General features: G+C 49.3%; 1 protein-coding gene and 1 non-coding gene across 4 annotated transcripts in view; both read right to left on the bottom strand.

Moving 5' to 3' along the window:
• Positions 1-26,302, bottom strand: part of CTNNA1 (catenin alpha 1) — a 332,795-nt gene that overhangs the window by 246,319 nt on the left and 60,174 nt on the right. The window lies entirely within an intron of this gene.
• Positions 15,939-16,010, bottom strand: TRNAC-GCA (transfer RNA cysteine (anticodon GCA)). The gene has a single exon. It is a non-coding gene; the product is annotated as a tRNA-Cys (tRNA).

Genomic DNA, 26,302 nt, shown 5'->3' with positions numbered 1-26,302 from the left:
AAAGCTCAAGGTGGAATCAAGACTGCCTGGAGAAAAATACCAATAACCTCAGATATGCAGATGACACCACCCTTACGGCAGAAAATGAAGAAGAACTAAAGAGCCTCTTGATGAAAGTGAAAGAGGAGAGTGAAAAAGTTGGCTTAAAACTCAACATTCAGAAAACTAAGATCATGGCATCCGGTCCCATCACTTCAGGGCAAATAGATGGGAAACAGTGGAAACAGTGACAGACTTTCTTTTCTTGGGCTCCAAAATCACTGCAGATGGTGACTGCAGCCATGAAATTAAAAGATGCCTCTTCCTTGGAAGAAAAGCTATGACCAACCTAGACAGCATATTAAAAAGCAGAGACAGTACTTTGCTGACAAAGGTCTGTATAGTCCGTCAAACCATCAAAGCTATGGTTTTTCCAGTAGTCATAAATGGATGTAAGAGTTGGACCATAAAGAAAGCTAAGCGTGGAAGAATTGTTGCTTTTGAACTGTGGTGTTGGAGAAGACCCTTGAGAGTCTCTTGGACTGCAAGGAGATCCAACCAGTCAATCCTAAAGGAAATCAGTCCTGAATATTCATTGGAAGGACTGATGCTGAAGTTCCCACCTAATGAGAAGAACTGACTCACTGGAAAAGACCCTGATGCTGGAAAAGACTGAAGGTAGGAGGAGAAGGGGAAAACAGAGGATAAGATGGTTGGATGGCATCACCGATTCGATAGACATGAGTTTCAGCAAGCTCTGGGAGTTTGTGTTGGAGAGGGAAGCCTGGCATTCTGCAGTCCATGGAGTTGCAAAGAGTTAGACACGACTGAGCGACTGAACTGAACTTGCAGCAGCATCCCATGTAAGGAGTGAGAATGCAGGGTATTTATGTGCTTCTCAGTGTACGCTCACATGACCTGTGTTGGCTGAAGGGAAGGATTCTCACAGTGTTCCTCACAAGACTGTGGCCTGGTGCATAAGTGAGCACATTCATTCAGGAATCATTTACTGAGCATCCCCTATGTGCCAAGCGCTGTCCCAGGCACAGGGCACGTTGAGGCTATTAAGAGTGCCAAGCACCATGCCCTCATCCAGTGGGAGTTCACATCCCCATGGGTGATAGGCAGACTTGGTACATGTTCCATGCACATTTCAGTGTAGATGGTACAGGCATGTGCTGCCTGGTGGGGGCCTATGACGCTAACTTTGCTTTCTCCATAATCTCTCCCTGCTCCCACACCCACCTCCTGCTCTCCCCAGCCTCACAATGAAGGCCCCAGGCAGGCAAATAATTCCACCCCCATGAGCTGGGGGCCAGCTCATTTTAATTTCTCAAGAAAAGTTTAATTTTGCCAACAGCCAGAGGCAATGACAGCAGCTCTAGAAATCTGGCTGCTGGTACCCTGGACTGGGATAGGCAGCCCAGAAATAATTGCCTCTTTGAGTGTTTTATTGGAGTGTGCACGTGCTTCCTGCTTCTCATGGGGACTATTCCCACCCAGGTTGCTTCTTAATGTGAGGAATGAATTAGGCCCATGGGTTGCTTCAAGGCAAAGGTGGAGGGTAGGTCAGCCTCAGGGTTGTACCTTGTTCATCCTCCCCCTTCCTCCAACGCTGTGTTATTCAAGCAGGAGTTTGGAGAACACCTGCAGACCCGTCGGGTGTACCAAAGCCTTAACACCTTACGGTCATACAATTTTCCCAAGGTTTGCATCAACCCCCACGCTGCCTTGCAATTGGAAGCCCCTCGCTGTGCAGTTGAGAGTGGGTGGCCTTGAGCCTTGCTCTGAGCTCTGAAGACTGCTCTGCCGTAAGAGCCTCCCCCTTGCTGCTGTCCTTAGTGCAGGGTGCCTGCTTCTCCTTGCTCTGTACAGGGAAACAGAATGTTAATGATGATGAGTCCAGATTTTCCCGGGTGTGGAACCAGCCAGATGGATCCTAATGCCACATCCTGGCTCAGCCCACTGGATCTGTGACTGTACCAAGATGGCTGCCTCCTCTGCGGCTGTTGCTCCACGTGAAGGGCGTGAACAGGCAGAGAAAGAAGAGAGGGGAAATGACTGCAACAAAGGGAGAGGATTCATTCATCTGCCCCAAATCTGGTGGGGCCTTCCCAAGATCACTGAGACCACCTCCCTGACTCCAGCCTGGTCAGAGCCTTCCAGCCTCCCCCGGGATCCCATCCCAACCCATTATTTGCTGGACTCGGCAAGGTCAGCGAATAGGCGGAGAGGAGCTCCACTTTCATGCAGTTATTCCAGCTCCGTGCCTCAGTGGAAATTCTCTGGGGTTACAGGCCTGTGGACTAAATTCTCTCTAAAATAATTACGCTTCTCTAGGTTATGTGATTTTTTGTGACATAGGAAATGGCTGTCAGGGTGAGTGCAGGGTACCAGGACCTTGTTTAGCCCTGGGGCAAGACACAAGGACCTGCAGGCCTGGGGGACTCCTGCTGATGCTGCCTGCAGCTCCAGTCCTCGAGGAGGCCAACAGAAGTGCTATGCCGTTTCATTCCTTCCCCATCTTGGTTCCCGGAAAACTGCTACTCATTCTTCAAAATTCTGATCAAAGATCAACTTTTCTCTGAAGCCCTTCCCTGATGGCTTTTCAGGCAGAGCTCATCACTCTCTTTTGGCTGATCTTGAGCAAGTTACTGATTATGGGACCTCTATAAAATGAGAGTAATGTAGCCTTTGCAGGGTTAGGGAGGAATTAAGAGATGCTGTTTTCTTAGAATTGTGCCTGGCACATGGTCAGGCTCAGAAAATGACACTTCCTGGCGCGATGATGGCAGTGATCACACTTTTTCAGTGGTCTGTTTACACACCAGTTCAGTTCAGTTCAGTTGCTCAGTCATGTCTGACTCTTTGCGACCCCATGAATCGTAGCACACCAGGCCTCCCTGTCCATCACCAACTCCCAGAGTTCACTCAGACTCACGTCCATCAAGTCCGTGATGCCATCCAGCCATCTCATCCTCTGTCATCCCCTTTTCCTCCTGCCCCCAATCCCTCCCAACATCAGAGTCTTTTCCAATGAGTCAACTCTTCACATGAGGTGGCCAAAGTACTGGAGTTTCAGCTTTAGCATCATTCCTTCCAAAGAAATCCCAGGGTTGATCTCCTTCAGAATGGACTGGTTGAATCTCCTTGCAGTCCAAGGGACTCTTAAGGAGTTCCCCAACACCACAGTTCAAAAGCATCAATTCTTTGGCACTCAGCCTTCTTCACAGTCCAACTCTCACATCCATACATGACCACAGGGAAAACCATAGGCTTGACTAGACGGACCTTAGTCAGCAAAGTAATGTCTCTGCTTTTGAATATGCTATCTAGGTTGGTCATAACTTTTCTTCCAAGGAGTAAGCGTCTTTTAATTTCATGGCTGCATCTGTCGCTCCTAATAGGCTGTGGGCTCCTTAAGGACAGAGCCACAGTTGAGTCATTGCTGTGACTGTAGCACCCTGGCTAGCTCAGAGTAAGCACCCAATAAAGGGTATCTTTGTGACCCCGTGGACTATAGCCCACCAGGCTCCTCCGTCCATGAGATTCTCCAGGCAAGAGTACTGGAGTGGGTTGCCATTTCCTTCTCCAAGGGATCTTCCCAACCCAGGGATCGAACCCAGGTCTCCCGCATTGCAGGCAGACGCTTTAACCTCTGAGCCACCAGGGAAGCCCCAATAAATGTCAGCAGTATCATTAGGATACTTAAAATAACACTAACTGGCCTTTAGTGAGTGTTTACCATGTGCCAGGCACTGTTCCTTATCATTTAGCAGGATTATCTCACATAATCTTCACAACAATCCTATAAGGTAAGTTTGTCATCCCCATTTCACAGGTGAGTAAAGCAAAGCTTATTGAGGTTACACAGTTTGCCTGAGGCCACACTGTAAGGCGTGAGGGATGGAGGCAGTTTTTTGAACCTAGTCAGTCTAATGCCAGGATTTTTTAACAACTCCACGATTGACTGCTGAGCATGCTCTATACTGTATCACAATCTTCAGTCCTAGATTTGGTTTACTCATGTAGCCCACAATCCCTGCACAGATATTGGCACAAAGTAGGTTCCCCAATTAATGCTTCTTGGATAAATAGATGAGAACAGGAGTGGGAGAAAGGAGAAAGTCAAGGGTAGATGAGGCCAGAAGAGGAGTGGGGAGAAGGCCGGGTCTTGGCCTTAAGGTTTGCACACCTTTACTGGGACCGGTGGCATTCTCACCATGCCAGCTTCCAACTGTGTTTGAAAGGGTGCCCCTTGGGAACAAACTGAAGCTCAGAAGAAGGGGAGTGTAAGACTCAGGTGCTCCCTCCTTCCCAGGGGCCCCTCCCCATGCTGAGGACCCCTGGCCTGAGTGGCAGGGGATAGAGAGAAGGGTATCATACCTGAGTGAGCCAGCATTTGGGAGAAGAGGAAATAAAGGTAGGTTGCAGCATCTCCATGCCTTAGAAGACTAGACTGTGGGGATCAGGCAGTCACCCCCACCTACCACCCACCCTCTGTTACCTCTGAACTCAATATTCAAGGCCTGACTCACTCAGTAGGCTCATGTTCGACCTTGATGGAGGTGAAGCTGTCTTTGATGGAGAGAGGGCTGCCTCTTCTCATCTGCCCCAGAACACTGAAGGGAGGACCCACCCAGGGCCAAGTCACCTAGGGCAGCTCCAGTCTACTCTCTGACCTTCAACTTCCTTACATTTAAAAGACTTGTTGTTGTTGTTTAGTCATTCAGTCCTGTCTAACTCTTTGTGACCCCATGGACTGTAGCCCACCACCAGCCCCCTCTGTCTGTGGGATTATCCCAGCAAGAATACTGGAGCAGATTGCCATTTCCTTCTCTAGGGGATCTTCCTGACCCAGGGATTGAACCCACATCTCCTGCATTGGCAGGTCGATTCTTTACCACTGAGCCACCAGGAAAGCATTGTTATGCCTAGAGGCCCCTTGCAGCACAAGTGCCAGAGGCTAGTGAGTGGATGGTCTCTGTTCCTGCTGTCCTGTCAGTACCCTGGCTGGGGTAGAGCCTGCCCGCCCATCTGTCCTCAGGGCCAAGGTCACATGGACTTTGACTGGCTGTGTCCAAGCCCAGCCCTGCTTCTTCAAGTCCAGTTGGTGCTAGGGAGGGAAAGGGAAATTTTAATTTACATTTCTGCCCTTGATTCAGAGTCTGGGCAGCTATTTTGACTGCTTCACTGGAATATTCTTTAATTCTGAGTTTCTTTTTCTCATTACAGCTTGAAAATTAAAATTTCTCTGCCTTGGGCAAATGAAGGCTGAGTGAAGGATGGCTGCTGCCGCTGCACATTCCTTATTTAAGTCAATTTGGAAACACCGACTGCTTCTTCTCAGGCAGGTGACTGAGAGAAGAGGACAGGGCAGACTTTAGCCTCCTTCCTTCCCGCAGCATTGCCATTAATCCTCCCATTATTCCTGAGGCCCTTACTGACCTGCCTAATCACAAACATAACAACACCCTGGTTTGTAAAGCTCTTCCCCATGCGTTATTTCCAGCTGATCGTCACAACAGCCCTGCAAGGAAAGCAGGTGTTCTTGTCCTTGTTTTTATTAACGAGGGAACTGAGGGTCCAGGGCATTTCAAAGATGAAAGAGAAGCCCCTGAAATCCTTGGGGAGGGGGCAACACGGTGCAGGTAGTACGTTACGACCCCCTACCTTCAGGTCCCTTTGTTTCTGAAAAGACAGCTGGGACTGGGCTGCCTCCTCACCTCACCCCCAGAACACTGCAGGGGAGACCCATTCAGGAGCCATGTGACCTAGGGCAGCTCCTGGCCCCTCCCTGACCTTCAACTCCATTATATTTAAAAGGAAGTTGCCCTAAATTATGCCTGGAGCCACTCTGCAGTGCATGTGCCCAGACTCCAGGGGAAAGGAGGACAGCTGTTCTTTGCTGCTTTGCTCCACGACTGTCCTTGGGTGGTGACAGCTCCTCCCTGTGTGAAAACACCCAGCTGTCTTTGCCTTGCTCTTTTCTCTCTGCATATCTCTCCATGACTTGCCCACAGACTCTCAGAGGGATATTTGATCCACATGGGTCTCCCAGGTGAGCTCCAGAACATCCCCTTAGAGAGAGGCCTGGAGAAAGTCCCCAGGCCTTTCTGGTGGGAGGTGACTCCATAATATCGTCAGAGCCCTAGCAGCACACTATCCTTAATGAGCATGTCGGGTGGTGTCTGGGGTCTTCTGAGGCCTGGAACAAAGGGTCTAGGAATGCAGGCTGGACTGCATCTCAAGCAGTTTTAGAAATTATGACTGCCCCTTGTTGTCAAATAGCCGCACCAGCCTTTGAGGGGTACATGCTCTGACGGGAAAAGAAGGTTCTCATTTGCCCCATCCCCAGCTTCCTCAAGGACCTGGTAGTTTCTACTTTCTTCTATTCCCTTTTGTAGAACTCCAGAGAACCAGGAGCCCCAGCTCCCAAGTGACCCTAAACCTCTTCCACAGTATCATGTGTTTGTTCCTGGTGTGAAATGACAGCCAATCTCATCTGCCTCTCTTCCTCCCTGGGGAATGGGAGCTTAGGGCAGACTGCTCTCTTCATCACCACCTCAATCCCATGGCCACAGAGGGAACTCCAAAGCTAACCTGAGCTGGCAAGAAGTCTGGGAAACCAGGGGCTTCCTGAGGCTAGTCCAAGAGGGAGAGCTGACAGGACTTGGCTGGTGGTCCAGTGTTTAAGATTCCACACTCCCAAAGCAGGAGGCAGGGGTTTGATCCCTGGTCGGGGAACTAAGATGCCACATGCCGCAGTCAACAAAACAAAAGGAGAGCTGATGGAGAGAGGAGGGAAAGAGCACCTTCTGGAGATAAAGTCTTTGGATAGTAACTCAAATCCTTTGGACTATTGAGGCAGAGAAAATCAAACTAATCTTGGATCACACTTCAGCTCTGTCTCAAGCTGTGAAATCTCAACCAACCTCTGGAAACCTCAGTTGCCTCCTTCACTTTCCACAATGGTGATCACCCCATATTGCTATTTTAAGAAGAAATGAAATATGTACATAAGACACTAACCAAGCCCTTCAGCATACATTAGGTGCTCAGCAAATGGTTGCTATTTTTATCACTATTTAGTATTCAGTTCAGTTCAGTCATGTCTGAATCTGCAGCCCCATGGCTTGCAGCATGCCAGGCTTCCCTGTCCAACACCAACTCCTGGAGCCTGCTCAAATACATGTCCATTGAGTCAGTGATGCCACCCAACCATCTCATCCTCTGTCGTCCCCTTTTCCTCCTGCCCTCAATTTTTCCCAGCATCAGGGTCTTTTCCAATGAATCAGTTCTTTGCATCAGGAGGCCAAAGTATTAGAATTTCAGCTTTAGCATCAGTCCTTCCAATGAATATTCAAGACTGATTTCCTTTAGGATTGACTGGTTGGATCTCCTTGCTGTCCAAGGGAGTCTTCTCCAATATCACAGCTCAAAAGCATCCATTCTTTGGGGCTCAGCTTTCTTTATAGTCCAACTCTCACATCCATACATGACTACTGGAAAAACCATAGCTTTGACTAGACGGAACTTTGTTGGCAAAGTAATCTCTGGTTTTTAATATGCTGTCTACATTGGTCACAGCTTTTCTTCCAAGGAGCAAGCGTCTTTTAATTTCATGGCTGCAGTCACCATCTGCAGTGATTCTGGAACCCAAGAAAAGAAAGTCTGTCGCTGTTTCCATTGTTTTCCCATCTATTTGCCATAAGTAATGGAAACAGATGCCTTGATCTTCGTTTTTTTGAGTGTTGAGTTTTAAGCCAGCTTTTTCAGTCTCCTCTTTTACTTTCATCAAGAGGCTCTTTAGTTCCTCTTTGCTTTCTGCCATAAGAGTGGTGTCATCTGCATATCTGAGGTTATTGATATTCCTCCTGGCAATTTGGATTCCAGCTTGTGCTTCATCCAGCCCAGCATTTTGCATTGTGTAATCTGCATATAAGTTAAATAAGCAGGGTGACAATATACACCTTGAAGTATTCCTTTCCCAATTTGGACCCAGTCCATTGTTCCATGTCTGGTTCTAACTGTTGCTTCTTGGCCTGTACACAGATTTCTCAGAAGGCAGGTAAGGTCGTCTGGTATTCCCATTTCTTGAAGAAGTTTCCAGAGTTTGTTGTGATCCACACAGTCAAAGACTTTGGCGTAGTCAATAAAGCAGAAGTTATTATTATTACTATTCAGTATTAGCATCCATAGAGCCAAAGCTATGGCTTTTCCAGTAGTCATGTATGGATGTGACAGCTGGACCATAAAGAAGGCTGAGCGCCAAAGAACTGATGCTCTCAAACTGTGGTGTTAGAGAAGACTCTTGAGAGTCCCTTGGATAGTCCCTTGAAGACAAAGGGTCTTCACCACAAGTTCTGTGTGATCTTGTGAAAGCCCCACCTTATCTCTCCAGGGCCATCTTGTTGACCCACACATAGACCCAAAAAGACTATTCTGTTTCCTTGTGGTAGCTAACTTTACCCTGGGAACAACAGCACCTAGGGAAACTGAAGTCAAAGGAGACCAAACCAGTCAATCCTAAAGGAAATAAACCCTGAATTATTCATTGGAAGGACTGATGCTGAAGATGAAGCTGCAATACCCTGGCCACCTGATGCGAAGAGCCAACTCACTGGAAAAGACTCTGATAGTGGGAAAAAATTGAGGGCAGGAGGAGAAAGGGGAGACAGAGAATGAGATGGTTGGATGGCATCATCAACTCAATGGACACGAGTTTGAGGAAACTCTGGGAGATAGGGAAGGCCAAGGAAGCCTAGCATCCTGCAGTCCATGGGGTCGCAAAGAGTCAGACATGACTGATCAACTGAACAACAACAATTAGTATCGGTATTATTATTGTTGTTGTTAATGGAGATTTAGGAAGTAGGGATTGGAAACAGACTTTCTTGTTTGCAAAGACACTCGGCCACAGTGAGTTGGGAGGGGAGAAAATCTCCAGACAAAGGGTCTTCCCCAAAAGTTCTGTGTGATCTTGTGAAAGCCCCACCTTATCTCTCCAGGGCCATCTTATTGATCCACACATAGACCCCAAAAGGCTATTCTGTTTACTTGCGGCAGCTAACTTTACCCTGGGAACAACAGCACCTTGGGAAACTGAAGTCAAAGAAACTGGGCAGTCAAGTCCTTCTCAGTGTCACATAAAGGGGCTCCTGTTCTGATTCCCGTCAGTGGTGAGGGATGATACTCAGACTGCCACTGAGCACAAGGGCCTGCCCAGACAGAACAATGGCTGGACAGGTGCCAAGGCCTTGGGAAAAAACTGAGGTCCCCAGAGAGAAACCAGAGCTGCCCCAGTGGGCACTGCCTTTCTTTTGCGCCTTTCACTCTTGGCTCCTCCCCACTGCCCACCCAACCTCATTTCAGACAAGGAGGGTGGGACCAAGGTGAGACCCCATGAGGTAAAAATTGGGGCTCCTCTCCTGAGGAGGGAGTTTAGAGCACTGGGCTTCCCCCAACATCACTAGCTCCAGGGACCGTAATATGACTGAGGGGCCAGGAAAATGGGGCAGCAATCCTAAGACCCTGAGAAGGGAGAGTCCCCAGAAGTCAGCACCACCTCACCCCATCTCTCCTCCCCAGCCCCAGTTCTTTGTTTCTGCTTTCCCTTCAGACTCTCTTCTTTCCACTGTCTTTTCACTGCCTCTTCCTCTTCCTCCTCTCCCATCCACGGCTGGCTTTGCAAGTTTTCAATTTCTATTTCTAGACCCCCTAAGCATGCAGGAGTGTCTCTTTTTGTTTCTCTTGTTCCCTCTCTTCTCTCTGATTGCCTCTCCCAGAAGCAGGAATTCCTGCCTTCTCTGATAGAGAGACACGAGGGCTAAGTCCCAGGGTTTAGGCTCAGGCTCCTCAGGGGCAAGAGGGGGGCAGGGGTTGGGCTGTGTGGAAGAGGAAAGCATGAACTGGCTCATGAGAGCATAAAGAAGGCACAGACAAATGGAATGCAGTATTGACTGGGCTCTGAGTGACTCACCACCCCAGAGGAGGGATCTAGGAGGGTGATGTCATTGCTGGAGCTGATGGTGACACTGGCAGCTGCACCCCTTCCCTGCCCAGAGACACTGACTTCCTCTGTTAGCTTCTTTTTGCCTCCTCATTATAGGGCAAGGCTGGGGAAACAGATTTCACCCTTGGTGTCCTTTGGAACCACAATGTGGTTTTCTTAGACTGAGACCTTCCTTCCTACATCTGTGCTCCAATTCCTCTGCCTGTCTTATTAGATGTACTAATGTGCGCATGGGCATTCACTGTCTCACACATGTGTGCACACTTTTGATATGTATGCACAGCTTACATGCAAGCACACATGCACGCACACACACACACTCTCAAACATACTCCCACCTGCCATCTGTTTCCTTCAGTGAATAAACTGGGCTTCCAAACAATGCCAGGGGACTCCAAGGCGAGATTCTCTTGGGGAGTGATCTGAGGAAGAGCTTCTGTGTGCTTATCCATTGGCATCTTGATGCCTTGTGCCTCTTGGCTTCAGGGACTGCACACTAGAGCCAAAATAAGCCCAGCATTTGAATAGGCATGTGTCCTTGAACACGTTCATTTCCAGCTTCATAATCATGGGGAAATTGGGAAGGGATGTGGTTGGCAGGGGATGGGGATATGTGGAAAAGGACAATCTGAGTGAGGGCAGAGACTTTAAGAAACTTAACTCCAAGACAAAGTTCATAAGATACCCCTCTCTCACACACCCACCCTCAAATTGACTATATCTTTCCCTCTACATCCTGGGAAGAGAGCTGAATCTCCCTTGTTAACTAAGTCCCAGGAACCCAGCTTAAGCTGGGGCAGATCAAGAGTTCCAAATATGAATGAGAATATCAATACTATGTAAATCACATGCAAATACGTTGAAAGCAAAAATAAATAGCTTGCAGATCTTGAAAAAGAGCGACTAGCCTGGGGTGAAGGCAGTGGAGAACCCATAGCCCACATAATGGGGGTGATCTAGAGTCTGGGTGAAAGATGAGCCCACTCCAGTCCTCTGGAGACCCTGGCCTTTGATGGAAATGGTTTGTTTTGACCATGAGCAACCTACTCACAAGTATTTGCTCAATGCCCATTTGACATGATGGCAGAGGTGGATTTTCCATAAAGCTAAAGAAGCTTAAGCTTCGGGGCTACAAATTTCCACAGGCCCCTGCCAAAGGCTGCACGTATTCTTATGTCTATCATTTTGTATTCTTCTTCTTAAAGAGAGCTTCCCCAAACTGTATGAACTTTGGGACCCATAAAACCTGGGTCCACCTCTACAGTGAAGAGAATAAACTCCCTATTCCTAATTCAATTAGCAGCCTCCTTTGAGATCATCTATCAGAGATGCCTGTCAACACAGTCTTTTCTCTGGGTGGAAGATCCGAATGAGCTCCTCCTCCCAAGGCTGCTCCTGGCTCCAGAATTCCACAGCTTCCTGCCTTGAGGCTGGTGTTGGAGGAGGATGAAGGTAACTGCTTTGTTGTTAAAGGGAATGTGACCCTCTTGCCCAAACTCTGAACCTCAGGGAACAAGTACCTGATAATGAAAAGTAATTATATCTCACTTTTGTAGAGCCTTTGAGAGTTGCTAAAGGGAATGTGTCATTTGATCTTCACAACAACCTTGAGGCAGGGAGGAGATACATTAATACTATGGAGATTTGTTATAGACAAGGAAACTGAGGCTAAAAGAGGTGATATTAAAATAACAGCTCACACTCACAACTCTGTAACATCAGGGATGCTTACATGTATTATTATTGTGCTCATTTAATCTGCACAACTCTATGAAGTAGGTACTATCATTACCTTTAGTTTTAGAAATGGATAAATTGAACAGAGAGGTTAAGGAACTTTCCCTAGCCAGACTCAAGAGTAGCAGAGCAAAGACCAAAACTCAGGCAGTCTGGCTGCAGAGTTCTTGCTTTTAATCAGTTCACTACCCAAACAACTTATGCATGTTCATGGGCCAGAATTTAAATTCAAATCTTTCTGACCCCAGAGCCCTTTCTCATCACTACTAAGCATGACAGCCTCCCTAATGAAGGAAGTGCCAGTCACTTGTTGTCAGAAGCCTGGAGGGAGGCTCAAGGTGATTGGTCTAAGGACCAGGTTCTAGCCAGAGAAGGAAGGATGAGTACCAGAGTGCCTCCTGGGCTGACTGCTCAGAGTGAGCCAGCAATCACCAACCTGAGATGAGCCTGGGGAGGCTTCCTCCCTCCTGGGCCCACAAGACCCCAAAATCTTTGAAGACCATCTCTCTCCATTCCTGTAATCCCAACAAATGAGATCAAGATTATGGTCAGAGGTGTGTTTAGGAAGATCACCATGGCAGCAAAATAAAAGGTAGTAGATTAGGGGTCAGGGTGAGTTAGGAAACGTTTGCAAAAATCCAGGAGAGAAGTGATGAGGTCCCAAACAAAGGCAGTGACTGTGATATGGAGAAGAGAGATGTTGCAGGAGTGAACAAATGAAGGGTGAACAGGGATGTCTTAAAATGATACAGCCTACATTCAGGCATGGGTGGAAGAAGGGGGACAGACAATGCGAGAGGTAGGGGGACAATAAACAATGAGGCCTGTAGGATGAGCAGCCCCTGGAAGCTGCCAGAGGTAATAACATTCTATCTTCCTGCTCTCTGGGTCCCCAGTCAGGCTGGTTCCCCCCAGGCTTTGTGTGTGTGTGTGTGTGTGTCTGTGTGCATGCAGAAGTGTCAACTCTGGGCTCCAGGGCCACATCACAGAGAGGTGAGCAATGGGGAGCATCAGGAAAGTGTGATTTAGAGTCTCATTCCCACTGCCCTTCACTGTGCTGGAAGGACAGTTCAATGTAATATATAATTACCGCCGCCCAACAAGGCTGCACTGTACACAAAGCTCCCCACCTTCCTCCCGCTCCCTCCTGCCTGCGTTTAGACTATAAATCAGTTTTCAATCCTGAGTGCTACCTGTAAATGTTCAAGCTCAGGATCCTTGCCTCATATTCCTGCATCCCTGGGGGGTGGTTCAGGCTCTGAGTGACCCCCTTCCGCTAGTCTGATTCTGACATGCTTCTGATACCCTGATTGATGGTAGGAGGGGCAACAGGGGAGCTGGAATTGGCTCTAGGGTCACTGGGACCCTGGCTTGGGGAGTGGGGTGGGTGACTCTGGGTCTACCTGACTTGGCCAGCACACTGGCCAGTGTGCATGCTCCAGATCACTTGGGTAGGAAGACAATGAGGACTTCCCTGGTGGTACAGTGGATAGGAGTCCACCTGCCGCTGCAAGAGATATGAATTCAATCCCTGGTCCGGAAGGATTCCACATGCTGCTAGATAACTAAGCCCGTGGGCCACAAATGCTGAGCCAGCACTCTAGAGCCCCAAACCCACAACTACTAAACCTTCGCGCCCTACAGTCCGTGCTCGGCAAAAAGAGAAGCCACAGCAATGAGAAGCCTGTGCACCGCAACAAAGAACAGCCCAGCCTTGCTGCAACTAGAGAAAGCCCATGAGCAGCAATGAAGACCCAGTACAACCAAAAATAAACAAATAATTTAAAAAAGACAATGAAACTAATCCTTCCTCTAGAAGGGCACTGGAGAAGGAAATGGCAACCCACTCCAGTATTCTTGCCTAGAGGGTCCTGTGGACGGAGGAACCTGGTGGGCTGCTGTCCATAGGGTCGCACAGTCGGACACAACTGAAGCAACTTAGCAGCAGCAGAAGGACACCCTCCTCCCAGTGACCACCCTCCTTGGAAAGCGTCCAGAAGAAAGCACCCTCCTCATGTACTGATGTGAGGATGCGGAAGCACAAGCCACGCTCTGCCCTGAGCTGGGGTGGGAAACTCCGTGGTGCACCTTGGGGGTGACAAAAGAACAAATCAAGAGAGGGCTTCCTGATTCCCTGAGGACTTTGATTCTATTTGTTTTAAATGTGGATGCTTGCCTTGTCACCTTCCTGCCTCTCTTTACCAGGATGACTATAGCGGCCTCCTCACCCCTCCACCTGAATCCACTGGTTCCCTCCGAACACATCCTCCTGCTGAATGGAGGGGAGATCATGCCTCTTGCTTCCCTGATTAAACCTCTTTGTGAGAGTCCTTCTTCCCTTAGGATAACACCGAATTCCTTCCCAAGGTTCACAAAACCTGACCTTGCCCATCTTCACCACACTAACCTCATCGGGGACTTCCCCTTTTATTGCCTCACACCAGCCACACCGTTGTCCATTTCTCCAACACTCCTGCTACTGAAACCTGAAATATCCTTCCTCCGGCTCCTCCTCTTCTAGGTTCTTCCTGTGTCACCGTCCTTCCCTGATGACTCCACCTGAAGTAGGTCCCCCTTTCTATCTCAGCACCCCACTAGTCCACTTTATAGTGCTGTTTATATATAATTTGTAATTCTGTATTCTTGAGCTGGTTTCCTCATCTTTTTGTTTTTTGCGGGGTTTTCCTATTAAACCAGAATTTCTGTAAGGGCAGGGGCGATACTATGTTCACCATGCAGTTCACCACTGCATTCCAGATGCTTAGCATAAAGCCTGGCACATAGTAGGTGTTACATATCCTTTGAATAAACTGAATGCATGGCAGGTGGTTGCCAACAGAAGTCCTGGAAGTTGAAGCTGACTCTGCTGACTCCCATCACACCCCCATTTGCAAAGAGCAAACAGATTCCTCCTTCCGTAGGAGATCAGGCTTGTACCTACCCTGGGGTAACTAGAAGGGGCTCCCCCAGGGCCTCAGTCCTCCTTTCTCTCTTTTAGGAAAACTCTCCAGCTTTGGCCACTTCTGGCTGTCCGTGGAGCTGCCCCTCCACCATGGGTGAGTGGTCAGTGTTCACCACCTCCCACTCCCCACTGAGGTCCCTGGGTTGCTGCAAATCACAGCCCATTCCAAATCCATACCTGTGCCTACTGGTCAGGACAGAGGAGACGAGCCTGGAAGGGAGGGGTGTCTGGGCCAGGGACTCAAAATGGAAACAGGAAGGGAGGCTGAAGAGGCAGCTCTTCCACGCATTTTAATATCCATGCAGTAAATGCAAATTAACTGAAAGCACCTTTTGAATAAGCAGCTTTTATTGAGGGAGCTGCTCTAATCCGTAAATGGCTTTATTGACCACAAGGAGCTTCCTGGTGGGGGAGGGGGTGGGAAATATAAACCCGCTGTCAGGAATTGCTCCGCAGCGCCCTTGTCCCTGCGTTTTTAGATTCCAGACATGCTTCTTGTGGCTAATGGAACTTGCAGATCTCTAACCTTGGCTTCCACATTCCACTCTCCACCCCTGCCGGAGTCTGGGGAGCCTGCCCTCTGGGTTTGCGGGTGGCTCAGGCTGCTGGATGCTGCATGGCTGATCTAGATGCTGAGTGAACCTCAGGGCTGTAAGCAACCAAGCGAGGCTCCAGTGATATGGCTCTGGGCTCTCTGGTATAGCTCTACACCTGGGCACATGAAATAAGCCCATGCCTGTGTAAAAGGTACGTGCACTGTGTTTGTGTCCATTTACACACACCCTTGGGAACAAGCATAATTGTATGCCTGTGCGGCTGTGTGTGTGTGTGTGTCTGCAGCCTCCCCTCAGGTCTCCAGCCATTTGTACTCCTTCTCAGGTTATAGGGGCCTGGCCTCAGCTGAGGAATCATGTTTTTTCAAGGACTAATGACTTTATCAGAATGATAATGAACTGATGACACACGGAAGCTCCCAGGCTCTGGAGAGAAGCCAGAGAACAACTGGGAACAGAATGGAGGTTGGTGGAACTTGGGGATCCAAGGACCTTGTCTCTCAGAAGTCCACTCTGGCTCTGTTCAGATTTTAGAAGGTAAGGGGATGTACAAAAGAAACCCAAGTGAAGTCGCTCAGTTGTGTCTGACTCCTTGCGACCCCATGGCCTGTAGCCTATGAGGGTCCTCTGTCCATGGAATTTTCCAGGCAAGAGTACTGGAGTGGGTTGCCATTTCCTTCTCCAGGGGATCTTCCCCACCCAGGGATTGAACCTGGGTCTCCCGCATTGCAGGCAGACGCTTTACCATCTGAGCCACCAGGGAAGCCAAAAGAAACCCAAAGGATGTTGGAAATATGTTATCAGTATTCCTGGCCTGGTCTACCTGCCTTTTCTAGGAGCCTCCAATCCCTGCGTTGCTGTCTCTCTTGACCATGGTTGTGAGTTGTGAGTGGTAAGGCTGGCTACTCTACTCTCCCAGTCTCTGCCATCTGGCCCTCACCCAAAGCCAAGTCCTACCCAGAGACGGGAGGAGGGGACTGCCTCTAGATATAGGATAACAAAGAATTCTGAGATGGGCAGGGACACAGAATCAGGCCTTGAGGCAAAAACTGGAAAGTTATCCCTTGAACATGCAGCCTGTCAAGGCTAATCGGCCTCAATGATCTTTCATAATGGATTTAGGGCCAGGTGACTTGTCACTGGGGAAAGGAAAGGAGAGTGCAGAAGCTTATAGAATATCCATGCTGGAGGGACCTGGATTACAGAACACAGACTTCTCTCATTGGTCAGAGAAGATAAGTGACACTCCTCTCCTAAAGGTTTCAGAGACACTTCATACAGACCTGGCTTACAGCACACAGGGGCTTGCTTCACTGAAAAGCTCCTTACTCCACTGCACCAAGAGACAGCCACTTTTCCCCAAGCTGAAGAGCTCCAGCCCCCTTAGCAAAGCCTGGAACACAGTAAGTGTTCAATAAATACTAGTTGTTGTGAATATTAGGGCTTCCCAAGTGGCGCTAGTGGTAAAGCACCCACCTGCAAATGCAGGAGACATAAGAGACATGGGTTCGATCCCTGGGTCAGGAAGATCCCCTGGAGGAAAGCTTGACAACCAACCCCAGTATCCTTGCCTGGAGAATCCCATGGACAGAGGAACCTGGTGGGCTACAGTCCATAGGTTCACAGAGAGTCGGACCCTGGCCTCCACTGTGGCCTCTCCTTGCTCAGTCCTGGCTTTCTCTCTCTGGGCCCTGCAGGGAGTCCTCCTTCTGTCCCAGGAAGTCCCAGTGACCTTTCCCTCAAGTCTGCAAATATATTCTTGGCGAGTCTTGGAAATAAAATTGTGCTCAACATTTGTATAGGGCTTTTCTGCTGCCCAGCCCTTTACAGACATTAGCTAATTAAATGGAGGAGGATGAGACAGAACAGGACCCGGTCTCTGCAGTCAGGATTCCAGGCCCTCCTGACCAGGGTGGCTTCAGCCTTATTTTTCCTCTCTTCTTTTTCTGCAAGATTGGACTCACCCTGAAGAAGAAACTTCTGGGGAGTTGGCCACTGAGACAGAAAGCAAAGTGAGAGGAGAGAGTGTAACAATATGTTGAGGGACTTCCCTGGTCATCCAGTGGCTCAGACTTCTCCCCACAATGCAGGAGACTCAAGTTCGATCCCTGGTCAGAAAACTAGATCCTGCATGCTAAAACTAAAGATCCCGCATGCCACAATGAAGCTCAAAGATCTTGCATGCCCCAACCAAGACCTGGTGCAGTCAAGCAAATAAAATAAAATAAATATTTTAAAAATAATAAAAAAATAATATGTTGAGTAGGTAAGAGTCTTCCTGATGTCATTCTGTCACATATCCAGTCATATCCAGCAACTGGCTTGGTCTAAAAGTGTAATTATGTGTCTTCCACGAAGGGGTCAGTCATCTTCTTGCCCTTTGGAGGAGGATATCAGGACAGAAAGACAGTAACTAGAGCCAGAGCAGGTTGTCAAAGGTCCTTCCCAGAGAGCTAGGGGTCCTGTTCTTGGTCTAGGGACAGTGTCGACCTCTCAGCCTACCTGGGAGTCACAAACTGGACAGTGGTTCCTAGCCTGGAGAGAAGCACATAAACCTCTGCCCTACCCTGCTCTTCCTGGCCATGAGGGCTGGAGGGGAGCCATCCTCAGCATCAGCAGAATTTCTCATTGCACTGCTCCCCACCTACTCCCCACCACCCTCAGACCCTGCCTGTGTCAGCAGGGAATCACAGTGTGGAACTGTACTCCAATGGGCAGCAAGTCAATTCCCACCTGGGGAGGAGAGAAGGAAGGAGAGATGGGAGTGGGGAGGTTATCATGGACTAGAACTAGGGAAAAGACCAGAGAGAAACAGAGACCAGTTACAGAGGAAGACATAGGCCATGTTTCAGACTGAGACTGTGGGAGAGGAAAGAAGACTGGAAAGAGAGAGGGAGCAAGAAACAGCCCCTCAGGTAATAACTGTGTAGAGACTGAGGATTTCTTGGTACAGCCAGGAACACCTCCAAGTAGAAATGCCCCCAGGAGGCCTGAGAGAGCTGCCATGAATCCTGGAAGAGCCACATGCCCCACCCACCAACCACCCAGAAGGACAAAATCCACAGGTGCCCACCTCAGATGTGTGGGCTCCTCCAAGAGGCAGGTGGTATACATTCTCCTCCCTGATCCCCTCACAGGGACTGCAGCCTGGAGACTCAGGACCTCCTCCTGTGGTGAGTATCCTCCCCTCCCCGGGCCTGCTCCTGCCCACCATGATCCCATTCATCTGCCTCGTGCTGACTGGGGAGTCAGCAATTCTGGAGGCCCCGCCAAGTCCAGCAGAGAAGGACCTGACCTTCTCTCACCGTAATTATCTGTCTCATTAAAAATAGGCATTGAACTTCATAAAACCAATTAAGACTTCAGGGCCAGGGCATAGAAGCAAGCTGGAGTCCAGGCAGCACTGGCGACTGTGTGAGCCAACTCCAAGGACAGAGCAGTACGTGACAGCTCCCTCCTCTCAGTCCCAGCCCCAAAGGCTGCTAAGCTCCTGCAGCTGTAACAGAAGAGGCTGAGGTCAGACCCAAAGAAAGACTGGCTGAATGGCTGGCAGGGGCTGTGAGGATTCTTCCCTTTTGTGACTGGCAGCCTAGCAGAGACTGGTTCCTCCCTCCCATAGCCCTCTGTGGTTTCAGAAAACCTCAAGAGCTTCCCATCAAGTTACCAAGGCAACCACAGCCCAGCAAGATGCACAGTGATGATGAAGAGAGAGCGCGAGCAGAGACTGACAGCAGTCCCCTGACAGGATGTCAGGGCAGGAACACACATTCCAGGGTGAGCAAAGAGGCAGAGGCTTCAGGCCAGAGAAACATCCCCTACCTCCCTGTCCAGTCTATTCCAGGACTTGTTTTCCTGCAGCCCAGTCCCAGGTGGGTGAGAAGGCAGGTGAGAACACAGCTTCCCGCACTGTTGGGGGGATGGTGGGCATCTCCTCCACAGCTTCCCAAAATGGCACATGTTGTCGCTCCTGGCCCCAACCTCTGCTTTTAAAATCCACTGGTTAATGTCAGGTAAGGATTTTCTTCGGAGAAGGAAATGGCAACCCACTCCAGTGTTCTTGCCTGGAGAATCCCAGGGACAGAGGAGCCTGGGAGGCTGCCATCTATGGGGTCGCCCAGAGTCGGACACGACTGAAGCAACTTAGCAGCAGCGGCAAGGATTTTCTTATGTGTGGTTCAGTGGCAAATATTTAAATACTGATTTTGAAAAGAAAAAAAAAAAATCCAGTGGGACTCCTTTTCATAACCACCTGCTCTCTCCATTCAGGAGGCAGAGTTGCTAAGGGATCATGAGCACAGGCTGTTTTGGAATCAAGTTTGGTTCTTGCTATGGTCACTTTCTAAGACTCTGTGATCTTGGGCAAGTCAATTCTCTCTCAGTCTCAGTTTCCCTTAGCTGAAACTGGGGATAGTATGATAAATTCTCAGGACTTAATTCTGGTTCGATCCCTGGGTTGGGAAGATACCCTGGAAAAGAGAAGGGCTACCCACTCCAGTATTCTTGCCTGGAGGATCCTATGGACAAAGAAGCCTAGCGGGCTACAGTCCATTGGCTCACGAAGAGCTAGATACAACTAAGCAACTGACACTTTCAATAATATCATACATATAATGTGCTCGTGCAAGGCCTGGTACAGGGTGACTTTTTGCTTTGTTTTTAAATTTTTGGCCATACCTTGTGGCATGTGGCATTTGGGGATCCTGGCTCCCCAAATAAGAATCAAACCCATGTTCCCTGCATTGGAAGCAGAGTCTCAACCAACCACTGGACCTCCAGGGAAGTCCCACTGGGTCAGTTTCTTTTTTTTTTTTTTTAATTTAGCTGCTAAACGTTTTATCCTTATTAGTAGCATTTTAATTTTTATTATAATTGTGTGCTTCCATTTACTCACCTGTAAAAGAGGAGTCATGATTCAATGGGTCAAAGATTGAACAAGATAAAGCATGTAAAATGCTTAGAACAGTATCTTCCCCTTAGAAAGTGCATAATGAATTGGACCTGTAATTATTATGATTTCTACAACTCCCTTGCCACCCCCCCCAGCCCCCACCCCCACCAAGCCTTCAGATTAGGTACCTGGAAGTTATTCCTGAGCTGGCCCAAATTCCTAGCTCCCTAAGTAGTACTGGCTGTGAAAAGGAGGCTTCTGGAACTGTACTAAACTTCTAACTTACTTCTGGACCAAGAATAAGTCTTTAACTTCTGCACTCCCTCATTTCCATCTCAGGAGCCTTAGGTTCCCTGTGCAGGCTAATGTCCAGCTAGATCAGCATCCTGAAGGAAAGGGGTTATGGTCATTTAGAAGGGAAAAAGGTCAGCCACCAAGTTAGGGTAGGGGACACAAGAGAATAAACGAAAGACACATGGGTGGAGTTACAATGCCTTTTAAAGGTTCCTGTCTTTTGCTGGTCCAGCTGAGGCCTCATTTCCGTAAGGAGATCTCAGATATGACAAACAGTTGCAGACTGCTCCCAAATACTTGCCATCTTCCTCTCAGGAAACATCAACACTCCTCTAGGGCCCAGTCACACTTCTGACCTTTGAGACCCATGAACTGGCCTGTCTGTGATGCAGTCTTCCTCATACTCAGCCCTTTCCGCACATCTGTACCTCATGATTCAGTCACACACAAACTGCATGGGAGGGTGTCCCAGGGTCTCCAGTATATGCTGCAAGCTTCAAGCCTGGGCTAAAACTACAGCTGGAAGAACTTAGGTGAAACCTCAGGAAAATGTCCTGGTTCCAGGAGCTGGGAGACACAGAGAAAAAGGCTACAGGTAAGCTATGGAATTTGCGCCTCTGGAGATTTTCATCTGGAGCAGGCCCAGTCCCTAATCTCTACTGCCCTAAAGAGCTTGAGAATTAATCCCTCAGTGGTGGGTAGGTGGGGCTGGGGCTCTCTGGACCCTAAAGACACTGGAGCCAGGGCCTGCTACATTGGGCTTGTCTTCCCACTCTCCTTACCCTCCCCTCCTCCACAGCCTGGAGGACTGCGGCCTTAATGTTTATAGCCACCCTGAGGCCTGTGGGATGAAGCGGGGCCCTGAAGGCCTGGGAATTCCTGCATAGCCAGACTGTAGAGAAAAGTAGTGATTTGGGGTTCTGAAGTCAGAAATCAGTTCTGAGGATGACTTGGACTTGTACTCCCCCAGAATAAACTCACAGGTTTGGCCCTGTGCTTGAGAAGGAAATGGCAACCCACTCCAATATTCTTGACTGGGAAATCCCATGGACAGAGGAGCCTGGTAGGCTATAGTCCATGGGGTTGCAAAGAGTCGGACAGAACTTAGCGACTAAACAACCACCACCTCAGCTCTGCTAGTGATACCTGAAATCCTGTCCTCTACCACCAGCCACGTATACTGGCCTCCCCACATTGTTTGAACAGAGACAGCTACTGATACAGGCATTTTACCATCCCTGTGCCCTTAAGTCAATACTCACACAGGCCCTGTTACTAGAGAAGAGGCTTTGAGATGACTGGGTGGTGGATGAGGAAATCTGAGGGAAATGAGTGGAAGAAAGTAGGAGTAGGGGTCCTTAGGAAGTCTCTTCTTAGGGGCTTTTCCTCAGGGCATCTGCTGCCCAGAAAGCCTCAACCGGGTCAGCTATGGGTCAGGAATGAGCCACACCCCACCAATCTTCTCAGCACTCCTTCTCAGCCTGTAGATCTCCTACCCCATCCCCATCAGACTCCCAAACAAGTCCAGGATAGTCACAGAGGACTGTGTTCAGTCTGGGAAAAATAGAAAAAGTCTCTCCCGTTTCCCCACCATGATGAAGAATCTAGTGGACACGGCATGAGTATTAGCAACACAGATTAATCTGGAAGTCATTCTGAAGAAAATACAGCTCCCCAAAGACAGCTAAACCACTATTAGCTGCTAAGGACTAGCAAGGGGCCAGGAGTTACACTGTCCCCAAAATGGGACCCATTTGGTCTTGGCCACAGCTCCCAGATAGAGACCTGCCCTCCCAACTAATCTCCCAGAGGCAGAAGTCAGCCCAAGGAGTCTCAGGGAATATTTAGAAGAGCGATTTTTCTCTCAAGTCTCTGTCTGCCTGCTAGAAAAAGACTACTTCCAACTCTCAAAGGATTTGCCCTGTTCACCCTCAGAATGACAGGTGGATACACAAAATTTCTACTATGTTCAGAGTCCAGGCTGAAGATGGTCCCTAGAATCCTCTCCTGGGATGACCCAGGAGTGCCCCCTGCTGCCAGGCTTGTCTGAAGCCAGTTTGGGGTGGAAGAAGGAAGGCGTGTTAAAGCCCATTCTAGTTGCTCCAGCAGAAGGGGCCACGCTTTATGCTACTGTCTCCACACACCACCCAAGTCAGAGCTGGATCTCCCCAGGAGTCACTGAGTATGGGAACAGCCAGAGAGGAGCTATCTGGGAGCAGGACAACACACCGGGGCCCTGCAGCCTGGGCTCTGGTACATGCCCAGAGCTGAGAGGAGGGCTGTCCACTCTGCAGGGGTCCGTGGCTTCAGGAGAGGAGTCAGGTTCCATGCGCAAAGTCAGCCACCTTCTCTGTGCCCCAGAGAGAGAGGCTGTGCCACATTCGGTGAATCACCTTAGTGAGAGTGCGGTGGGAGATAGACACAGGAGAGACCCCGCTTCTCCCCAGAAACTCCCTCAGATGCCAGTGAGACATGACCAAATTTATCACTGACAATACAAATAAGAATAGCTGTTTCCAAAAAGACCTTTGGCTCCATGTCTGTAAGCTCAGGAGAAACTAGAAGATTCTTCAGGTCTCTTTAGCTCCAACATTCTGTGAGCCTATAGGATTCCACAGCCCACCCCACCCCTAGTGGCTGCCTTTTGTCCTGACCACCCACTACTCCCCACTCCTAGTTCTTTCTTTAACCTAATTTAAATCTGTCTTGCTGCATGCTAAATAGGGACAGCTAGGAGGGAGGGTCTTCTTCCAACACTTCCTGTTTTCAAGATCAGAGACAGAGAGGGAAGCCAGAGGGGGGTGGTGTGTGTATGTGGGTCGGGGGAGACAGGACACAGAGAAACCCAGAGAAGAAGAAGGAGCAAAATAAGGGGTGGAGAGATGACCAGCTAAGACCCAAGTGAATGTCTGAGAGAAACCTTCTGACTGGCTGGAGAGGTAGAGAACAAACCTCAGGACTGCCTCTAGTCCTTTTTCCCCTAAATGGTTCACAGGTACACCTCTGCACTCTCACTAAACGGTGTGTGAGCATGCATGAACATGTACATCCCGTGCTGTGCTTAGTTGCTCAGTCGTGCCCAGCTCTTTGCTTCCCCATGGACTGTAGTCCGCCAGGCTCCTCTGTCCATGGGGATTCTCCAGGCAAGAATACTGGAGTGGGTTGCCATGCCCTCTTCCAAGGGATCTACCCAATCCAGGGATCAAACCCAGGTCTCCCGAATTGCAGGCAGATTCATGGGTGCTTAGACTGTGGGAAAGGCCTAGCTGGATGTGAGGCTGGAGAGGGAAGCAGTTCTTTCCTGGCCAGAGAGTTCTGCCCCTACCTGCATAATTACGTTCCCTTTCACAGCCCACCTCCCAGCCTCCAAGCCTTCCAGCACTAGGTCTTAACAGCTCCCTGCCTGAATGCCACCTCCAGGAAGTGCTGAGCTGGTCAAATGAGGGGATGCAAGGAAGGAAAGCAATCCCATTCCCTCCAGAGCACGACCTCCATCAAACACCCTCCTTTTACCTCCCCTCCCCTCCACCTGTTTCATCACTGCCACCAACAGCTGCAGGAAGTCCTCCTCACCCAGAGCAGTGGACTGCAAGGAACAGCCCACTTAGGGGTGGGCGGGGATAGGTCTGGGGCAGCAACATTCCCAGCAATGCCAATACCCTCTGCCTCCCTTCTCCCATAAGTAAAGAAACAAAAGGGAAAGTCCTCCCAGTCAGTCCTTACAGCCACTCTGCAGTCATACCAGCTCCCTGAAATCCCTGCCCAAGTTGTCCACAATTCTGCCCTTCCAAGAGAGCCTATATTTCTCAGACTTTTGAAAGTCACTCTAGGATATCTCACCCTGAAAGACAGATCTGCTCTTAGAATGCAGGAAGACAGTGATGAATTCGCCCACACACTAGCAACCTACTTCCATTAACTCCTGTGTCCAAATAATTTCTTTAAATCACCAAACATGAGGCTGGGGGAGGGGACGGCAAGTCTGACATCAATCTTCAGTGGGGATTCCTCCTCCAACCTGGCCAGGGCCAGACAGGAGAAAAACCCAGCACATCCATACTCTGGAGACTTCTGGAGCAAAGTGAAGGAAATGAGACCCCACACCGGCATCCCACAGTGTCTCCTGTGACCTCAGCTATCTTCAAGTCATTCCACTCCCTTGGATTCTTGGAAAAACAACACAGATGTGGGTCTATGCACCCCTTCTTCGGGGCTTTGAGAGGTCTGGCTGTTCCTGGACAGGGCTGGGGTGCTCCTCAGAGCATCTTGACCCCTTAGGCAGACAAGAGAGCAAGAGAGCACCGTTCCCTATGTGATCAGCATTCGGGGGACCCAGAAGGGCAGGGCACAAGAAGGATAACAGGTAAGATAGAAGACAGATAAGCTCTGTACTGCGGTTCCCAGTTTACCCATTTCTTCTCAAATTTCCCTATTTAATCCCCTCATTTTACAGTTGAGGAAGTAGAGACTCAGAGGAGTTGACCTGCCCAAAGCTACCAGCTAGAACAGGGATAGATCTGAGTCCAGCACTGGTCTTCTCTTCAGGGAGATTACATCCTGGTAGTTTAGGAGACCAGGAAACAGGTAACATTTCAGCTGCTAAGTACGTCCACCTATCCTTGGCTCTGGAACATGGTATCATCAGCTCAAAACTACAGTTCTAGCCCCTGCCCTGCTTACACTGCCTGCCTCTAAGCCAGTCTCCAGCTGGATGTTTGTATGCTTGGGGGTGGGCCAGGTGGGGCCCAGAAGGCAGAAGGGACAGAGAAGGGAAATGCTGGCATTTCTCCAGGGCCCAGGAGCGGCAGAGAGAATGAGAAGTGGGCAGATGGGCCTAAACGGGCCACGTGGGAAGGCTGGGCTACAGGAAAAATGTGGGCACAATGTGGCCAGGCTAAAACATGGCTGTGCCCAATTGGCAACCTGAGCAGTTTTCCCTTCCTCCATTCTCCCCACCTCCCTCCAAATTGCCTGCTTCAGATGTGATTCTTTCCAAATGGGCTCCCCTCCCCCACAAAGGGCTGGCATGTGGAGGGAGGTTGTGGACTGATTACTGACATCGCAGCCTCCTTCCAGCAGCAGCAGGCTGGGGAGCTGGCAGCCCAGACCACAATAGGAGCAGCTTGTGATGGTCTGTTCCAGCAGATTGGACAGGGTTTCCCATGTCTCAGACCTGAGGCCGAGGGGCCAGGATAGAAAATGCAGGAAAGAGGAGGCCCCCAAAGTCTTGGCCAATGGGCTGGCTTATTGGTGGCTTGAAATATACAGGTTTTCCTTGCCTGGGAAAAGTCAGCATTATATAGCCCTGTGATCCTGACTGGCTGCAGAGACTGAGTGTTGGGATCCCCCTTAAAGGTGCTCAACCTGTCCCAGGCCCTGGAGTTCCCAGAAATGAGGGAAGAGCAAGTAGGAACCAGTCACTGGCACTTGTTGGCTCCCTCCATGCCTCTTAATAGGTAGAAACTCAACTCTTCTTTCAAATATCTCATTGAAGGGAGTAGTGGGGAGAACAACTTTTCCTCCCAGGGTCTTGTGGAACTGCCAGTAGTTTGAGTTATCTAGTGAGACCAAATGCATCAAGAGACGTTAAGTGGAGCAAGATACAAATATTGCAACTCTGAGACTGGATTGAAGGCATGACCTCTTCTCTGAGAATATTATCTATTACCCTTAAATGTGTGCGTGCATGGTCAATCGGTCAGTTGTTGCATGAGGGCCACTGATACAGCAATATGTTCCCAAAGAAGCTCATCGTCTTCTAATGTAGGAGAGAAGGCGGGGGGAGGTATCTTCTTATTTCAGCTAAAGTGACCAAGGGGCCTAATCCGGCACTTCTACTAAAATGGAAGTATAATGGAGGTGGGAAGACAAGT

This window comes from Ovis aries, chromosome 5 (assembly GCF_016772045.2).
Source record: "Ovis aries strain OAR_USU_Benz2616 breed Rambouillet chromosome 5, ARS-UI_Ramb_v3.0, whole genome shotgun sequence".
NCBI lineage: Eukaryota > Metazoa > Chordata > Mammalia > Artiodactyla > Bovidae > Ovis > Ovis aries.
The sequence above is the reverse complement of the archived record's forward strand: the minus strand, read 5'-3'. Positions and strand labels throughout refer to the sequence as shown.